Source organism: Zootoca vivipara, chromosome 13, assembly GCF_965207765.1.
Source record: "Zootoca vivipara chromosome 13, rZooViv2.hap1.1, whole genome shotgun sequence".
Classification (NCBI taxonomy): domain Eukaryota; kingdom Metazoa; phylum Chordata; class Lepidosauria; order Squamata; family Lacertidae; genus Zootoca; species Zootoca vivipara.
This window is the reverse complement of record NC_142596.1, coordinates 24,852,766-24,869,843: the sequence shown is the minus strand read 5'-3', so window position 1 is coordinate 24,869,843 and position 17,078 is coordinate 24,852,766.

Sequence of the window (17,078 nt, the reverse complement as noted above, 5' to 3'; positions counted from 1 at the left end):
TCATATTGCATTTTATTGTTCTTCTGTATTGTTGCTTTTATGCTATTTTCTCCAGATTAGCTGCCTTGGGCTCTATTTGGGAGGTGGGATATGAAAATCAAATAACAGCAACAATAACAACTTGTTATATGAAAAGTGGAGGGAGGGGCATGGATGTTAGAAGCTGACATCTGCCACCTAAGCTGCCCATGCTCCACCACTTCAACCATTTGTCTGTATTACCAGGATCACTTCTGGTATCTAGATGGCATGCGGGAAAGGAGATGGGGTGATGTGATCAGCTGCTAGGAGGGGAGGTATGATGGAACCATTTCCCTTCTGGTGTTAAATGTAAGTGCTGCTCATAGGACCTCCCACTTTGGTTCTTTTTGCATATGTTTATCAGATACTAAAAAGAAAAAATAACAACACGTTTCTTTCAAAGCAACATTCTTGAAAAGGTTGATTAGGCTCTTCTGGCCCATTTTGAAAATAACGTTTCATCTCCCACTAAAGAGCTTTCTCCGCACTGACATTTAAACAGCTTGGTTATTGAAGATAGCACCATAATCACTGGAGCATATTTAGGCATTAGTATCATTGCTCTCTCATAATATACAATAATCTCTGGCAATTAGTCCAGGAGGGGTTGTTAAGCCTGGGAATTGCTAATTTATTGTGGTGGAAGTGTGTTTGTCATGCATAGGATGAGTTAGAACACAAGGCATCATCTTACACAGAGTTACTGAGCTGTCAGGAACTGCTAACTCTCAGAGCTAGAATTAGCCACGGCCTCTGAGTCAGAGGGCCCCCTGAACATTTCCCATGACCAGGGGAGGACAGAGGGAAACCTCGAGTTTATTCCCCATGATAGTGTGCCACCCAGGGAACTGGTGGAATTGGGGAACATTAAGGGCCCTGAGTGCACTCATCTGACAACTCTGCATCTCCCCACAGCCACCACCATGTCTTCAAGAACAATTGATGGCAATGAGCCCCAAAATGAAGTTCAGTCTCAAGGGCAGCACAAGGCATCCCATCCCAGAGATGGGCCACAAACATGGTTGGGATTAGGGCTCCATAACTACACTAGGAAGGATAGGGCAGCCAGGCTGAGTTCTTGAACCCTAGGCTGTTGCCTGAAAGCCACTGTTGCAGCAGCTGCCATAGGCCTACTCCTAGCCTAACAGTCTTGGTTCATAGTTTGGTTCATAAAAGGCAACAACCCAAACAAGACAATGGAAGCAGGCTCAAGACTGCCCAAACCAGCTTTGCGCTGGATCAATGTCAGGACTTGGTTGGAGCCCAGGAAGCTGCATCAGAGCGCCTGAGCACATCAGGACCATAGACAGCAATCTTGTAGCTGGGAGCAAGTTGTCTCAGCACTGGCTTTCTGCAACTGCCAGGGCTTTATATACTGGACTTGGACGACCCAGACTTGAATTACCACCTTTTGGTTGATGCAGACCTGCTAGTTAAAGTGTCAGTGTCCTTTGCAGCCATTGGCTTCTCCTAGATGGTGTGCTTTTGGCAGTGAAGACTTGATCTGCAGGGCTTTCTTGATCCACTGAAATATCAGAGTCCATAGGCCAAGGGACAGGGAGCTATGTGCAGAATCTGGTGCTGGTAGGTCTACACAGGATAGGGGAAGGGGATTCATCTCCTCTTTTGAGGTATTACTGATTGGAGACTCTGAGGCTGATGGCTCAGAGCTTAGGACCACTGTACCAACAATCTGCTGGACAGCAGAACAAGGTGATTGGAACAAGACATGATTGCTGCAAAATAATAATAATAATAAAGAAAAATATGTAAATGTTACAGAAGACTCAAAGTGTTGGCTCCCAAAAATGGTTGCTTTTCATTACCATTTTTCGAAAGTCATCCCACTGCTAAACTTGTAATAATCCCCACTGATTGCAGTGGGTTTGCAATCCCAAATGCCCATGCGTCACTTTCCAGCATCCTGGAAAAGGGCATGGGTGAGTGGCCAGCTGGAATCCTGAACAGGAGCACTCTGTGCCACAACATTTTGTTGCAGGTCCCACTTGTGAAAGCATACCAGTCCAATCCTTTTATATCCCATCAGCAGGATGAAATGGTGCAATCCACTCTATCACCTTGTTCTGCTGCATGTATGGGCTTGCACCTTTCAGCTGAAATCAACACACCTCTCAGCCCAAATCCTCAAAGTATTTATTGCCTTTCCTTCAGCTTTCCCAGTTAGGTTCTTGCTCTTCATCTTCTGTGTTTCTAGTATTTGAAAATAGCTGCCCAGCCCCACTGAGCTGTTTCCCCCGCAGTAGCAGTTGGCTTGGGGCAGCAACATGCACTTAACCTCCCAACAGTTGCATCACTGCTACTTACTGTCAGCATCCAGAGGGGGTCGAGAGGCCAGCTGGCTAGCCCCCAGCTGGATCATGCCCTTCGAGCCAACATGCTGGACGATCCCCCGATCTCTGGTGCGACATATACCAGTGACCCAGACTTCAAAAGTTTGAGTACACTATATTAGCAGAGTGCGCTGCATGAACAGAAGCAGCATGAGGAGGCTTGTGAAAGCATAATAACAAGTGGATTTATTAAGCATAAATCAGAACAAAGAAAACATGTTGTCTCTCCTTCGTCTCCTCAGAGAGAGTCTCAAAAGCGAAAGCTATACACAAACGGAAGTTCCCAGCAATCTGTGCTGGTGTGTAAACAGACATGTGACATGCAACAGTTCCATGTCTGCACTAAAGGTGGAATGGAATTTCCCAACACTTACTGGGAAGGAGAAGGGGAGGGATGAGGCTGTGGGGAAGTTGGCACAATTCAACACAATGCATTTGCATCATGCCAACCTCCCTGGCACCTCCACCTTTTCTTTCCTGGTAAGTATCTGTAACTTGTTTATCCCAAGCTCAGGAGAGCATCACTGCTCCACCGCAGTCTGCTATGGCTTTTTCCATAGAAATAGAGTGTTTGCTTTCTTCCTTCTCTAATCGTGGTGTGTTATCCAAGAGGCTGCCAACATTTCAGTGGCCATGACATGGAACTGTCAAAAAAATAAAATAATGAGAGAGAAATAAAATTATCAGGTGCCGTGCAGCAGGCTGACCTGAAAGAGGATCTTGTTTGACCATTTCTTTCAGGAGTGTGACACCAAAGTCACGAAGCACCTCTCTGAGTGTGTGGGAGTTTATAAAAGGCGATAGCACAGAGGGGTGGCCTTGAGCATTTAATATCCTGGGTAACTATCTACAAAAGGGTCATCGCCCCAACGTATGACCAAGCAGAGTTGGATTCTGCTGCCAGCAAAGCCAAGACAACTGTGAATGGCACAAAGAGCAAAGAGGGGTGGGAGGGCAATGCTGCCTTATTGTTTAACAGGCCAGCATCTATTTTAAAATAGAGGAAGGTGAAGAAGATGCAGCTGTGAGGAGGGGAAAGTGATTACCTACAAGCAGATTTGCACCTTTATCAAACACACACAGCCTTCTGTGCAGATCCTTCCTTAGTTTCCTGACCAAAGCATTTAGGGTGAAATGGGGTTCTTAATAGTCACAAATATGCCTTCAGAAGAGGCATTTGGAGAGTAAGAGAAAAACATCCCTGGTCTCCGGGTGGCTGTGCATTCCTAAGTGTGCCTGAGCTGAGTTTAGCAATGAGAGGTCAGGAAGTTCAAATGCTTCTTTTCTTTAATTTTGCCCTTGCCAGGTAAAGTTCAGGTTTATGCTGAAATGAGGTCAGAATCTGCCTTCCTGCTAGAATAAATTCCAATTATTTTCCTATTGTACTTTTTAAACAGGGAGGGTGCAGCATCTTTTGACTGCCATAATTGAGGGGGGGGGGAGAGAGTGAGAGAGCAGCCTCTGCATGACAATGGGGGTCACCTGTAATTCAATTCAGAAGTTTAGATTTTAAAAACAACAGCCCCTGATAAACATTCTGGAAGACTCTGGGAAGGGCCATAGCTCAGGGGTAGAGACTTGACCTTGCAAGCAGAAGGTCCCAGGTTCAATCACCAGCAAATCCAGGTAGGGTTGGGGGAGAATGCTGCCTGAAACCCTGGTTTCCTGCTGCCAGTCAGTGTAGACAAAACTGAGCTCACTTGACTGGTAGGCTGGCTACGTATAAGGCAGCTTCCTCTATTAATGATGTTACTTGGGTTTCAGTCCCACAGACCTATTATATAGCCTTGGGAAAGTCTTTAGTCTGGTTATACATGGCATAAACCTTGGCTCATGGTTAGGGAGGAGAAAGCATAACCACAAGCCCTGGCTTGGACAACATGCTAAGCAAAACTGTGACTTAGCTCAGTGCAGGGGGGGGGGGGAGGACCAGGGAGAAAAGCAGCAGCTGCTAGCTCCTCTCTGGGAACCCACACATTCATGAGCTCCCAGTAAACCATAAGTTAAATTTATGTGTTGTGCAAACCAGACCGTTATAACTCAGCCTCAGCTCCCTGCACTGATAAAAGGGGAATTGAGTGCCTCCTTGCCTTAGTAATGAAGTTAAAAGCAGTCAAAATTTCTCAAGAGCTTTTAAGAACTAAACGTACATTTTTTCTTAAATAAGGAATACTTGAAAGAGTGTCTCTACACATATCTGCTAGCTCTGTAACTGAGATTGCTGCTGTGCAGTGGGTTAGGGGTAGACCTTTGTGGCGCCACCAACAGGGGCTGCTCAGCTGGCTGCAACCTCTGAGAGGACTTTCCCTGTTGTGGTGGAACTCTGTAGAACCTCTTAGCCCTGAAACTGCATTCAGGCACCTTCAGTGTGGAGTTTTCAGTGTCAACTGAAAATGCATCTGGGACATCTTGATCACAAGATGTATGTTGATGTGTGTTGTCTTGTCCAAAGTTCATAGTAGCTGGCATAAGTTTTCAAATTTTGGAAGCAGGAGTTTCCAAGTATACCAAGCAGATCAGCATTAACTGAGGTGCTGAAGAACAAGTTGGATGCTGTGTAAGGAGCATCTCAGTTTTTCACTATTTATTTATTTATTTATTTATTTATTAAAAAACCATTTATATAAATTGCTTAATGATAGTTAGCCTGGTAGATGATTGACAGCCAGTGCATACTGGTACTGGCTGTAACATTCTGCACCAGCTGCAGCTTCCAGACCAGTCCCAAGGGAGGCCCCACATAGCCTATGTTACAGGAGTTCAGCCATGAGGTTACCATGGCACAAATCACTGTGACCAAGCTATAGATGCTATTAAACAGACTTGAACCAAAGTCCAAGAGTCAGGAGCAGAGCTGCTGCAGAAACCTACTGTATTGTCTTTTCCAGGATTATAATGTCTTTCCATCTGAGCTTGGAAAACCCTCTAAACCCATGAATGCTGGCGTTATATGCTCATTTATGCCACTGTAAAGCAACAGAAATATATCGTTCAAAGGTTTTTGGAATACATCACCAGCAAGACCTTTGGTCTGGGATTTTCTGTTTGCTTCTGATTTTCATTCCTGTAATTCTGTAAAATGTCAAAAGGGAGGGTCTGGTTCATTAATTAAGCATGGCATGAGACTGTGGGAGTCTTGACCTGCCTTGCAGGGAAGTCTTGCAAAGAACCTCCAGCGCTCACTTGTTAGCTCACAGCATCAATAGATGTGCCCTTGAAACATGGCTGGTGTGTTTTCACTGCTCAGCCCACAACTAATTGCAACTTTCTCAGAGAGGATCATTAGTAAGATGCTGAGTCAACATTCACTGATGGCTCCTTGTTCCTTTTTCAGGACAGGAGAGCCTCAGGCTCCTCTCATTGTGTTTTTCTTTTGCAGAATGTACCTGGCTTTGGATTCTTTGGTTCTGCTAGGTGTTAAGGAAAGATAGAAGTAGAGACTAATTCATCCCATGATGGTTTCAGCCTACTCAAGACTTAGCTCTTGGTAGCCTTGATAAATTGGGTCTTTGTACTTTCCCAATTATTTTGTAAGTCAGTGTGGTGTGTTGGTTAGAGATGAGAGCAGCCAATATGGTTGCACTACAACTCCTATCTGTCCCTCACACCATGGTGATGATGATTATTTAATTTCTTTACCGCTCAATATGTTAAAAATATCTATAAGCCGTGTACAGAAAACTGAAGCAACAACAACAGATATTACCAAAATACAGTTACATATAAAAACATGATATTAATGCTAAGTTACTAATATCATCAACCCCAGCCAGCAAAGCCAATGTTCAGGAATTATGGAGATTAGTCTAGCAGAGTTCATGGCTGTGGTGAGGTTTGAACCAGAAACTTCCCATACCACATCTAGTTCTTAAGCCACTCTGCTAAGCACTTAGAGATGAGATGCTTCCTCTCAGTTCCAGAATTACAAAGTTGATTCTCTCCCTCTCTCCCAAGGGGAAAATAAACCTTGGTGACTCAGATGTACCATGCATACTTTTAAGGTGGCTGTCAAACGAGGTGCCAACATGAATAAAATATGGGGGGCAGGTGAGCCCCACCCCATGTGCCCATCAACTGGAGGGGGGGCTCTAATATTTTGTTGTGGGGGCCAAAGGGATCTTGGCCTCTAGGAGTTGGCTCCTATGTTGTCTTGCCTTAGTTAGTGCTGATTGGCTTGGGTATTTGCAGGTAACTCTAACCCCATGTCCTCCAGGTGTTTTGGACTGCAACTTCCATCCACTCCTGCCAGCATGTCAATGGGAAGGAGTGGTGGAAGCTGTATTCCAGAACATCTGGACAGCCCCAGGTTGACTACCTCTGCTCTAACTCATTGGAATAGCCTTCACTAACCTGGTGCCCTTCAGCTGTTTTGGACTGCAAGCCCCATCAGCCCTGGCCTGTATGAGGGCACAACTGGAGAGCACGGAGTTGGCAAAGACTGTGTTAGGACAACCTGCGCCACCAGCTATACCTAGTTAAACCACCTTAGCTGTGGGAAGCTTGTAATGCAGTTGAGTTCTTGGTTGACATGATGTCCTTCCAGCGATTGCCACGTCGGTGAGCCCTCGTGTCGATACATCATAGCGAGGTGACAGAACTTCTATTGCTTTAACGAGTTCATCTCTTTAAGCTCCAATTTGTTGAAGACCTGTCCACTTTTATCAAACTCAGAGTGGTGTCGAGCAAAACTAGCACTTCATCACCAATATGAAAGGATTTGATATGAAAGGAGTCAACCTGACTTTCTCTCCCCTACACACACCCACACACCCACACACACACACACACACCTGTTTTGACAGTTTGAGGAGATTGCTCTTGTACAATATGAGGATAAAAATGTATTTTCCAGGACAGAATAAATTCCATTCCCACCCCCCTGCCGTGTTCGGACAGCAAAGCCATATGTCACAGACGTCCAATAATAAGATTATCTATGATCCAGAGCGGATTTGAAAGGAGCAAGGTTTTCAAGAGAGGAGTGAACTTCTAGCTCTTGAACCTAGTCTGAATTTTCTCTGGTGGACAGGGGGGAAGAAAGTCTTCAGGACACAGTATGCCAGAGGTGGGTGTGGCCAGAGGCAAAAGTGGGTGGGGCAAAGCGGGAGTCTCTTTCCTTTGGTGCAAAGCTGCTTCAGGACGGCACCCTGAGAGGAGGAGGAGGAGAAGCTGCCACCCAAAGTGATGAGATGGTAAGAGGTTAGTTGGGAGGCTGCACCTCCCACCACCTCGCCAGCAGCAGCACTGCCACCACTCCCCACACCATCATGCCTCCCCCACTCAGTTTGAGACAGTGCCCATGCTACCGCCTCCTGCCCTTCACCCCTGCCAGGTGCCTGGTACTCAACACTCACCACTGCCTGGTGCTTGCTGCCTCCTGGTCCCTAACCCTGAATGCCCTATTGCAGGCATCCCCAAACTTCGGCCCTCCAGATGTTTTGGCCTACAACTCCCATGATCCCTAGCTAAGAGAACCAGTTGTCAGGGCCGAAGTTTGGGGGTGCCTGCCCTATTGCATACTTTTGTTCTCCCAAAGTCACCCTCCTTGACTAGAGTTTACATAGCTTATAGAATCATAGAACTGTAGAGTTGGAAGGGACCCCGAGGGTCATCTGATCCAACCTCCCGCAATGCAGGAATCTCAACTAAAGCATCCATGAAAGAAACTTTGGCTTAAGTGGATGGTGCATATTCTGCTTTTTTATATAAATAAATATGGTGAACTACATATTCTGCGGCCTGTATACATTTTGCAGATTAAAGATAGGTGCATGTATTTCCTTAGGTTTCATCATTCTGTGCATGCCAGTTACTCAGGGGGTCAATGAACTGTGTCATCAACCACCATCGTATCATTCTGGTCCCCTTTCAGGAATGGTCCAACTCTGCTCCAGTTGGCTCTGGCCATTCCTAAAAGGCAGGTCTCAGAAGGTGGTGCTGGGAGACCATTGCTTTTTAAGCAAGGATCAGCTATGCTCCAGAGTCAGGGGTGTAGCGAGGCACCGCGACACCCGGGGCGGCAAATTGCCATGCCCCCGGGGGGGCACGGCGTCGCTACATAACGACACATGCATCATTATGTAGAGGGGGATCGCAACCCCCCCCCCCGTGAATTCAAAATGGAGCCTGGATGCTCCGTTTAGGCTCCATTTAGAAGTAGTGGGGGGCACGATCCCACTCTACCTAGCATGCATGCTAGGTAGATAGCCTACTGGTGCGGCGCACCCGCCGCACCAGTGGGATATCTGCCTGGAGCCTGGGCACTCTATTTAGGCTCTTTTTTGAAGTCGTGGGGGGGTGATCCCCTCTACGTTGTACGCATGCGCAGCATCCCACTGCACATGCATGCTAGGTAGAGGGGGGGTCGTGCCCCCCCGCGACTTCTAAACAGAGCGTCCAGGCTCAGGCGCCGATTGCAGGGTGGGGGTGCGGCCCCGAGTACCACCCCCCCTCCAGCAGGCACCCGCGCGGCGCCCAATCGCTCGGCCGGCGCGCCTGCAGTTTGTTGTTGTTGTTGTTGTTGTTGTTGTTTTCCCCCCAAGGCTGTCGTGCAGAGGCAAGGGGCGGGGGGTAGCCCTGAGTGACACCCCTCCAGGGCAGTGCCCGGGGCAGACCGCCCCCACCCCCCACTTGCTCCGACCCTGTCCAGAGTGCCTGACTTCAGTGGGGCTTGAAGTCACCCGTCAATCAGCTGGTCATTAGTGATGACTTCAAGCTTTGCTTCCAGCATGGATCAATTGCACTCAGGACTTCATAATCAGAAACTCTGGAGTGCAACTGATCTGTGTTTGTCTTGCATTTGAAAGCTGAATGCAAGGTCCACTTGCTGAGGAACAATCAGGAACACACCTTAAGGCCCCAAAATTTTTATTTTGCAGCCACATTTTAATTTGCCCAGATGCCATTTTTTTACATCAGATGTAGGGCAGGTGGATGAAGCTTGGGGGAAACAGCATTGTGGAGCAAATTAGGATGCCTGGAGGGTCTAATCTGGTCCATAGGCCAGAGGTTATGAAGTTGCCTTTTATTGAATCAGGCCATTGGTCTATCTAGCTCACTATTGTCTACACTGACTGGCAGTGGATCGCCAGGATTTCAGATGTGGAGTTTCTCCCAGCCAAGGCTGAAGATTCCTAGTATTGACACTGGGAGCTTCTGCATGCAAAGCTGCTGCTCTTCTACTGAGCTACAAAACTATAACCAAAACTATAACCTTCCAAAACTATAACCCACACCTGCTTTGATCACTACACCACACTGCCTCTCACATCTCAACCTTCCAGGGGACCATATTCAGCATATTTTTATCATCCGTATTACAATTGCACAATGTATCTGTGTTCTTCACATAATGAACAAAACTTTCCTTGGCCTTAAGCTATTGATTAGAGAATGCGGGGAAAGGGAGTTTATAAAATTTGCAAAAAGGCTTCTCCTTTTAATGTCGGAAATGAACCTGGAGCTGAGACTGTCAGATCCATTGAGGGGCTGTGATGGCAATTTAACTCATTTAAATGATCGGTTTCCCTTTGATATGATTCCAGATGTACCTTTAGTGGGGGGTGGGAACCATTCTCATCTGAAGTTTCTGGAAGAAGAAGAAAACTCAGGAGGGGGTGACGTTCAATGGAGCTCCTGTCCTTTTATCCTTGATTTAGTGAGCATATCAGATGCTCCACTTTGTTAACAGCCTTTTTCATTTGTAAAATAAATCCAGCTATTTTATTGGGCTGTTTTTGTTAGCGATCACCAGCATAAATTTTGCGCTATGTGAGATTGGGGTAGGTATTACGGCACAGCAGTTGTCCAATTAAGTGGAGCATTGCTGGCAAAAAAAGCCAGCTTTTCATTTTGCAAGTTATCTATGAGCTCAAGAGGACTTTGTGTGTGTGTGTGCGTGCGTGTGTGATTTTCATTTTGCAAGTTATCTATGAGCGCAAGAGGACTTTGTGTGTGTGTACTAGGACCATTGTACTAGGAACATCTTCTATCCTGTGCTATTTAACCAGCTGTGGATCTCTTACTGCTGGCAACACAGAAGATAAAAGTCACCCGTTTTCTCCTAAAGAAAGGTGCCTTTTCTGCCCCAACATTCAAGAACGCCAAACATTCATAAAGGTTTTTGGGGTTTTTTTGTTTTGTTTTTTTTAAGAGTTAGAAGATACCAGTAGCAGAGAGCTACTTTTGCAGAATCTGTTTTCACACCCATCAGGGAGAATTCAAACTGAATTTCCCATAGATCATTGAAAAAGATCCCAGGAAGTTTACAATAAATATACAATGTGCATTAAAACACACACACACACACACACACACACACACACGAAAACAGCACAAAAGTTTAAAAGAGCAGGATGAGAGCTAAAATGCTTCAAGGGTGTGGGAGGATGAAACATTGTTTGCCTATTGCCCATTAGATGACAAGGTCAAGTGTGCACTTGGCCCTGTTTAGAAAATAGAAGTGATGGGGTGTCAGGACTGGTGGTCTGGAGAGGGGAGGAAATATTCACTGGAAATAATCTGCAATTAGGAAGGGTTTGATCCTCCCACGTTTAAAGCATTTATCTGGTAGACCAATGGGTGTTAGAATTCTATATGAAGGGAGAGGGTGAGTAATTCCTAGGAGGATAACCTTTTCCTATGTCTGGTCATCCAGATACTCTCAGTTCATCTGAGCTTGAGTTTAGGATGGAAAGAGATCTTTGCATGTATTGCTTCTGTCCTGTTTCTTTCTGTATGTAACATTCCGAGTTGTTCAGGGTTTCAGGGGCGTACCCAGGATCAAAACTGGGGGGGGGGCAAGAGAGGGGATGAGAGAGGGAAGGAAGGAGGGAGGGAGGGAGGGAGGGAGGTTAGGAAGGAAGGAAGGAAGGAAGGAAGGAAGGAAGGAAGGAAGGAAGGAAGGAAGGTGTGGGGGAGAGAGAGAGAAGGAAGGAAAAAAGGAAGGAAAGAAAGAAAGAAAAGAAAGAAAGAAGGGGAGAGAGAGAGAGAGAGAAGGGAGGGAGGGAGGGAGAGAGAAAAAGGAAGGAAGAAAGAAAGAGGGGGGAAGGAAGGATGGAGCTCCCGTCCGCCCCCCCCCCCCAGCTCAGGCTGCTACTCCCCCCTCCCACGTTCCTGTTGCTGGCTGCAGCCGCAGAGGGGGCGGAAACAGCCCGATTTCCATAACCCGCAGCGACTTTTCAGTTTTTGGAGGGGAAAAGTGCGGGTTATGGTCCGTAAAATACGATATATATATATATATATATATATATATATATATATATATCCGCGCTTCTGGGGGGCAGCTGCCCCCCCCCCGCCCCTCGCTGGGTACGTTCATGAAGGGTTTGTTGCTCCAGTTTCATTTTGCAATGATTCAGGAACTGCCCTGGGACTTTAGGGTGAAGGCTGGATAATAAATTGTAGCCATAGGAATCATCATCATCATAATGCTTCACCCTGCGCATACTATGGAACTCGCTCCCACAGCTTTCCGACAGGTATCTGGGTGGCCACTGTGAGAACAGGATGCTGATGCTAATGATGGATTAGATGGGTTATTGGTTCATCTTATGTTCTTTAATTTGAGGTTCCTTCCTCAGCCTGAATAAATCTGGTGCAGAGAAGAAAGCATCTGAATCTCACTGCTGATGGCTGTGCTTGAGAACACTTTTGACACATGCCCAGAGGATTGCTTCCCAGCAACCCAAAAGTACTTTGTCACATTTTTGTTAGTTTTCTTTTTTAAAGCTCCCCTTTAACGAGGTCTGCATACTTCCCCTGGTACCTAGGGAAAGGATGGAACTGTCGGTTTGGGTCCTCCAAGTTCCTCATTCTTCAAGTCTTAAATCCAGCTCTCCACATTCCTGCAGCAATTTGTGAATTTCTTTTTTAACCCCCATGAAAACTTGTCGGCATTTCAGTGACGATTTCTCCTAATAAACACATGCCATCTTGATTAATGTACACACTTCCCCTAAAATAATGCATTGTTAGAGTTCTTCGTTGAGGAAGGGTTTATTTCAGAGGGTGGCAGCAGTGTTTGGGTTCTCACATTGTTTCAGAAAGTGAGAGTTAGATAAGGTCACCTTTGAATGTGAACAGAACTGAATTTCTCCCCCATCCCTACTCATGTCAAACTATCTGTACTTTTTAGACCCAGACCCTGACTGTATCCTCCTGCTGCTTCTTGACCTCCCAGGTCTCTTTCAGTTGCACAAAATGTTTAAAAGTCACCAGAGAGAGAGAGGTTGCCTTCAGCCCTTTGCTTCTCTTCCTCCTTGTCCTTCCTCTGCGTCTCCCCTGTGTTCATATTTGTGGCAGTCCCGTGGGATTTTGCAGTGACGGCCCTGGGTTTCGGCTTTGTGCCATGGCCTCTTTGCGACTTGTTGACATGTCTCTTCCATTTGGCTCCCTTAATTGGCAATGTGGGCATGTCGCATTGCATTTCCGTTGCCGCTGCCTTTCGGTACCGCAGGGGCCCAGTACCTTAACTTTACACTTCAGACTGAGTTTATTTCATCTCCATTTCACAGGGCAATCTAGCCTTCACCAATCTCCTTCCTTCCTTTTCATCCACTTTTAACACTTAGGAATTTTTATATTGCTTTGTCAAAGGCACCTGCTTAGAGACCCGTCTGGCTCTTTGCATATCAAGAGCAGGGAGCTGGTTTCGTTTGTGGTTCAGATTCCAAATTGGAAATGGGAGGGGGGTAACGACCTGAGAAATGATTGAAAACCTCTACAATAGAATTAAAGCCTTTTATTTCACTTTCTATTTAACTGCATTCCTCAGGGGCCCTTTGAAAGAAATGTATGCAAATCTTAGAATTTAATTCCATGCCTCACAAATAGCCTCCAAGCAGCCTTCTGACCACTGCAGGGGAGAGAGTGTGTGTGTGTAAAGTATAACATGTGAACAGGGCTTGCATGGATGCTGTCCTGCTGTAGGTACAGACAAATCTGCCACTCTGGCTTTCTCAATCTCCCAGTCTTAAATTCAGCTTTCCCAACTTCCACCTCCACTTCCCAGTCCTAGCTGGAGATACTTCCAGGGATTGAAACTGAGACCTTCTGCATGCAAAGCAGGTGTCCCATCACTTAGCTTGAACCTTTGCCTAAACGCTGATAATAGTCTGTTAGATCATTAAAAGCAACAACAACAAATGCTCTTACCGTAGAGTATAATCCAATTGGAATGAGGTTTCGTTTGTTTGTCCTGCAACTTAATCTTGAATGCTTCCAGGAGCAGATCTTTAAACTTTGCTGAGCTCCTTCACTTAGGTCATCGCCATGGCCTCTGGAAGGACTCCAGAAACTTGTATTAATAGTAAGTTGCAGAAATGTTTTCCTTCCTCTCTCATAATGCTAGAACTGGGGGGCATCCAATGAGACTGAATGTTGGAAGATTCGAGACAGGCAATAGAAAGTACTTTCTACACACAGCACATAGTTAGCATATGGAACTCATCCCCACCAGGGGTAGTGTTGACCACCAAGTCGGATTACTTTACAAGATGATGGCTACCAGCCACAATGGTTAGGTTTTACCTCCATTGTTGGGCTTCCACTTGGAGCATCGGGTTGGCCACTGTGTGAGCATGATGCTAGGCTAGATGGACCTTTGGCTTGATCAAGCAGAACTCTTCTTATGTTCATAGCAGTGGAAAGTGAATGGTGATGCTTATGCAGCCCTTGAAGTTCACTACGCCCTGGGAATAATTTACAACAGGGCATTCATCAATTCAGTAATTTAGGGCAGCCACAAAGCACCTACACCTGCATGCAAAACAGGGTCCCTTTTGCCCATACTTGGTACCTGGATAGTTGCAGTCCTTCCTTTTCCTACTAAATATTCATGGCATAAACAAAGTCCCCGGTTTTCTGTTTGAACAACGCAATGAGTTTGTTTTACCGCTTTGACCTTAAATAACAAACTGATCTTACATGGCAAGGAGGCTGAATAACAATGCGGTTCAGTCAAACGCTTGACTGCACTCTCACTCCTCCTCACCCTTTCCTTTATGAATGTTTTCATGGCTGAAATGGTTGGGTCCACCCAGGCCCTCCTGCCAGGGCACACTAAAAGAGAGTTTTAATCAGAGGAGGTATTTCCAGCTGAACCCATTCCACTGGAAATTGGAATTTGCCTTATACTGAGCCAGATCATTGAATCCATCTAGTTCCACCCTGACTGGCAGCAGCTCTCTTGGGTTACAGACAAGGAGTCTCTCCCAACCCTAGCTGGAGGTGCCTGGGATCGAACCTGGAACCTTCTGCATGCATGGCTGATGCTCTAACCTCTGAGCTATGGCCATTCCCTGTTACTGCCCTGAGAAAAAATAACTCTCCTGGGGGGGGGGGAGTGTTTTGCATTGCTTAAGTGTCTGTGCTCATGTTGATCTCCGTAGGCTCTGTGGCTTTTTATCTGCCAGACTACCAAACATTTCCTTGAGTGGCCTCTTGATTGCCCAACCCTATCAATAGGCAGGGTGAGGCAGCCGCTTCAGATGAGAGATTCCAAGTGGCAGGCAACAGCAGCTAGTCTGCTGCCCCATGTCAGCTTCCGGACACGCAGTATGAGACAGGCAACAGCACAGTTCTTTGCACTTTGCTAATGTTTGCCAGAGAGTGGACATTTGCAGAGGAGTATGCCAGCCAGGATGGGGTGCTTACCCCTTCTCCTCCTGGCTCCCACCCATGGAGTCTCCCCTGAATGCCCCTCTGACTGCGCTTAATTTGTTTTCTGCCCACTAAGCTTTGAGGGAAAAGGCTGGGGAGGGGGCATTTGCAAGGGGAAATCAGCAAGTACAGAAAGGATGAATCCTCCCTCCTCTTGCCTGGCTACCTTCTCCTACAAATGGACCCATTCTCTCTTCCCACCTCCCACCCCGCCAAATGTTCCCACATTTGCATTATCTCAGCATGTTCAGGTTTGCTGAGATATCACGTAGTTCCTCCCTCAGCAGACCTGCAAGTTCTCATCCATGCTACAGGATTCCTGGGGCTGTTTATCTCACATCATGACCCGTCCTCCCTGCCCAGTATTTTATCATTAGCACCAATAACAGCACCTGCAGAGAGCTATTAGCAGCACTCCAAGAGGAAACCCATCCTTCCAGAGATCATTGTTCTTTTTGGAAGGCTAAAGACATGGCTGTCCTGCCTGGGGCTGATGGGCGTTGCAGTGCAAAAACATCTGGAGGGAAGGCTGATTCAGAGTTTTAGATCTGCTGTGTATGTACCTGAGAAACACCCCTCTTAATTTCCACAGGAACCCAATTAGGGAACTCAGTCTGTTCTCCCCACTTTGATATGGAAAGCCATATGTTCCCCTTGCGGGGGATTGCTTGTCAGGAGCTGAGGTGGGTTAATTGTAAATGTTGCCCTTAAGTTAGCAAATACACACATCCATATCTAGGATCTGCATCAGTGCACTGGAATGTTTGAGGAGGACATCCCGCAGCATTTAAATACATCCACGGTTTATGAAATAAATCAGCTTATCTGGCATAGCAGATTCTGGGATCAAGCAGCTCCCTATATTTTGTCACTCAGACCTGCAGAGATAAAGGTGTCTATTGGAACCTTTCACCTACTCTCTGGATTTTATAAACATCTGTAGCCCCTGAAAATTGTACATTTCCTACAGCACCCTCCCTTGATGGGGAGCAATTGGTTTTATTTCACCAAATTCCATATGTGTCTCTTTTAATGTACTCCTCTTCATACCCTTGCCTTCTATAATGTACTCTGCTTCATACCCTTGCTGGGGGGAAAACATACGAGAAAAAGGTGCATTTTGCATTTTTGAAAGAGAAACAGGAAAAGAAGAAATAAATACAACATTCTCCCTAAATCAGTAGTGGGTGACCATTTTTTCCTGTTGAGGGCCACATTCCCTTGGGAGTTATCTGTTGGGGGCCACATCATGGGCAGTGGGTGGGGCCTGAGCCAAAGGTGGGGGAGGCAACCCCATTTTCTCTCTCTTTTGTGCAACCCTTTTGAGGCCCTAGGACAGACATCCCCAAACTGCGGCCCTCCAGATGTTTTGGCCTACAACTCCCATGATCCCTAGCTAACAGGACCAGTGGTCAGGGATGATGGGAATTGTAGTCCAAAACATCTGGAGGGCCGGAGTTTGGGGATGCCTGCCCTAGGAGTCCACCCTCCATAGCTAACTCATCTTCTTTTACTCTTCTTGGCACCAGTCAGCACAAGGGGTAAGAAGACTGCTTCTCCGTGACTAATAAGTCTGCCTTTCATTGCTGATTGGGCATTTCTAGGATGTCGGAGACTGGGACTGCTGTAGAAACACAAACAGGTCTTCATCCTCTCCCTACTCCCCGTGACCCTTGACCCCTACACCTCTGCAGGGGACCCCCTCAAATGTGCACCTGTCTCACCTGAAGCCTGATGCAGTCCATGCAAGCTGCCATTCACCATGAAGGGTGGAAAGAGTCAGGTATCCATATTGTGTCTGCCCCCACCCCGCTAATATGACAATTTCCATTGTATAATTTCAATGAGAAAATACATGGATAAAAACCACAGCAAAAAAAAAAAATCAATAAGAGAGAGAAAGGGCAGTGGGATTGATCAAAGTTTCGTTCTTTGGCTAAAATCAGCCAGCGGAGTGGGAGCGAGAATTAGATCCAGAATCCAGCTTTGGGTGGGAGACTAACCTTTTTGTCTTACGATATCTTTCTCATGGAAATTATATTATGG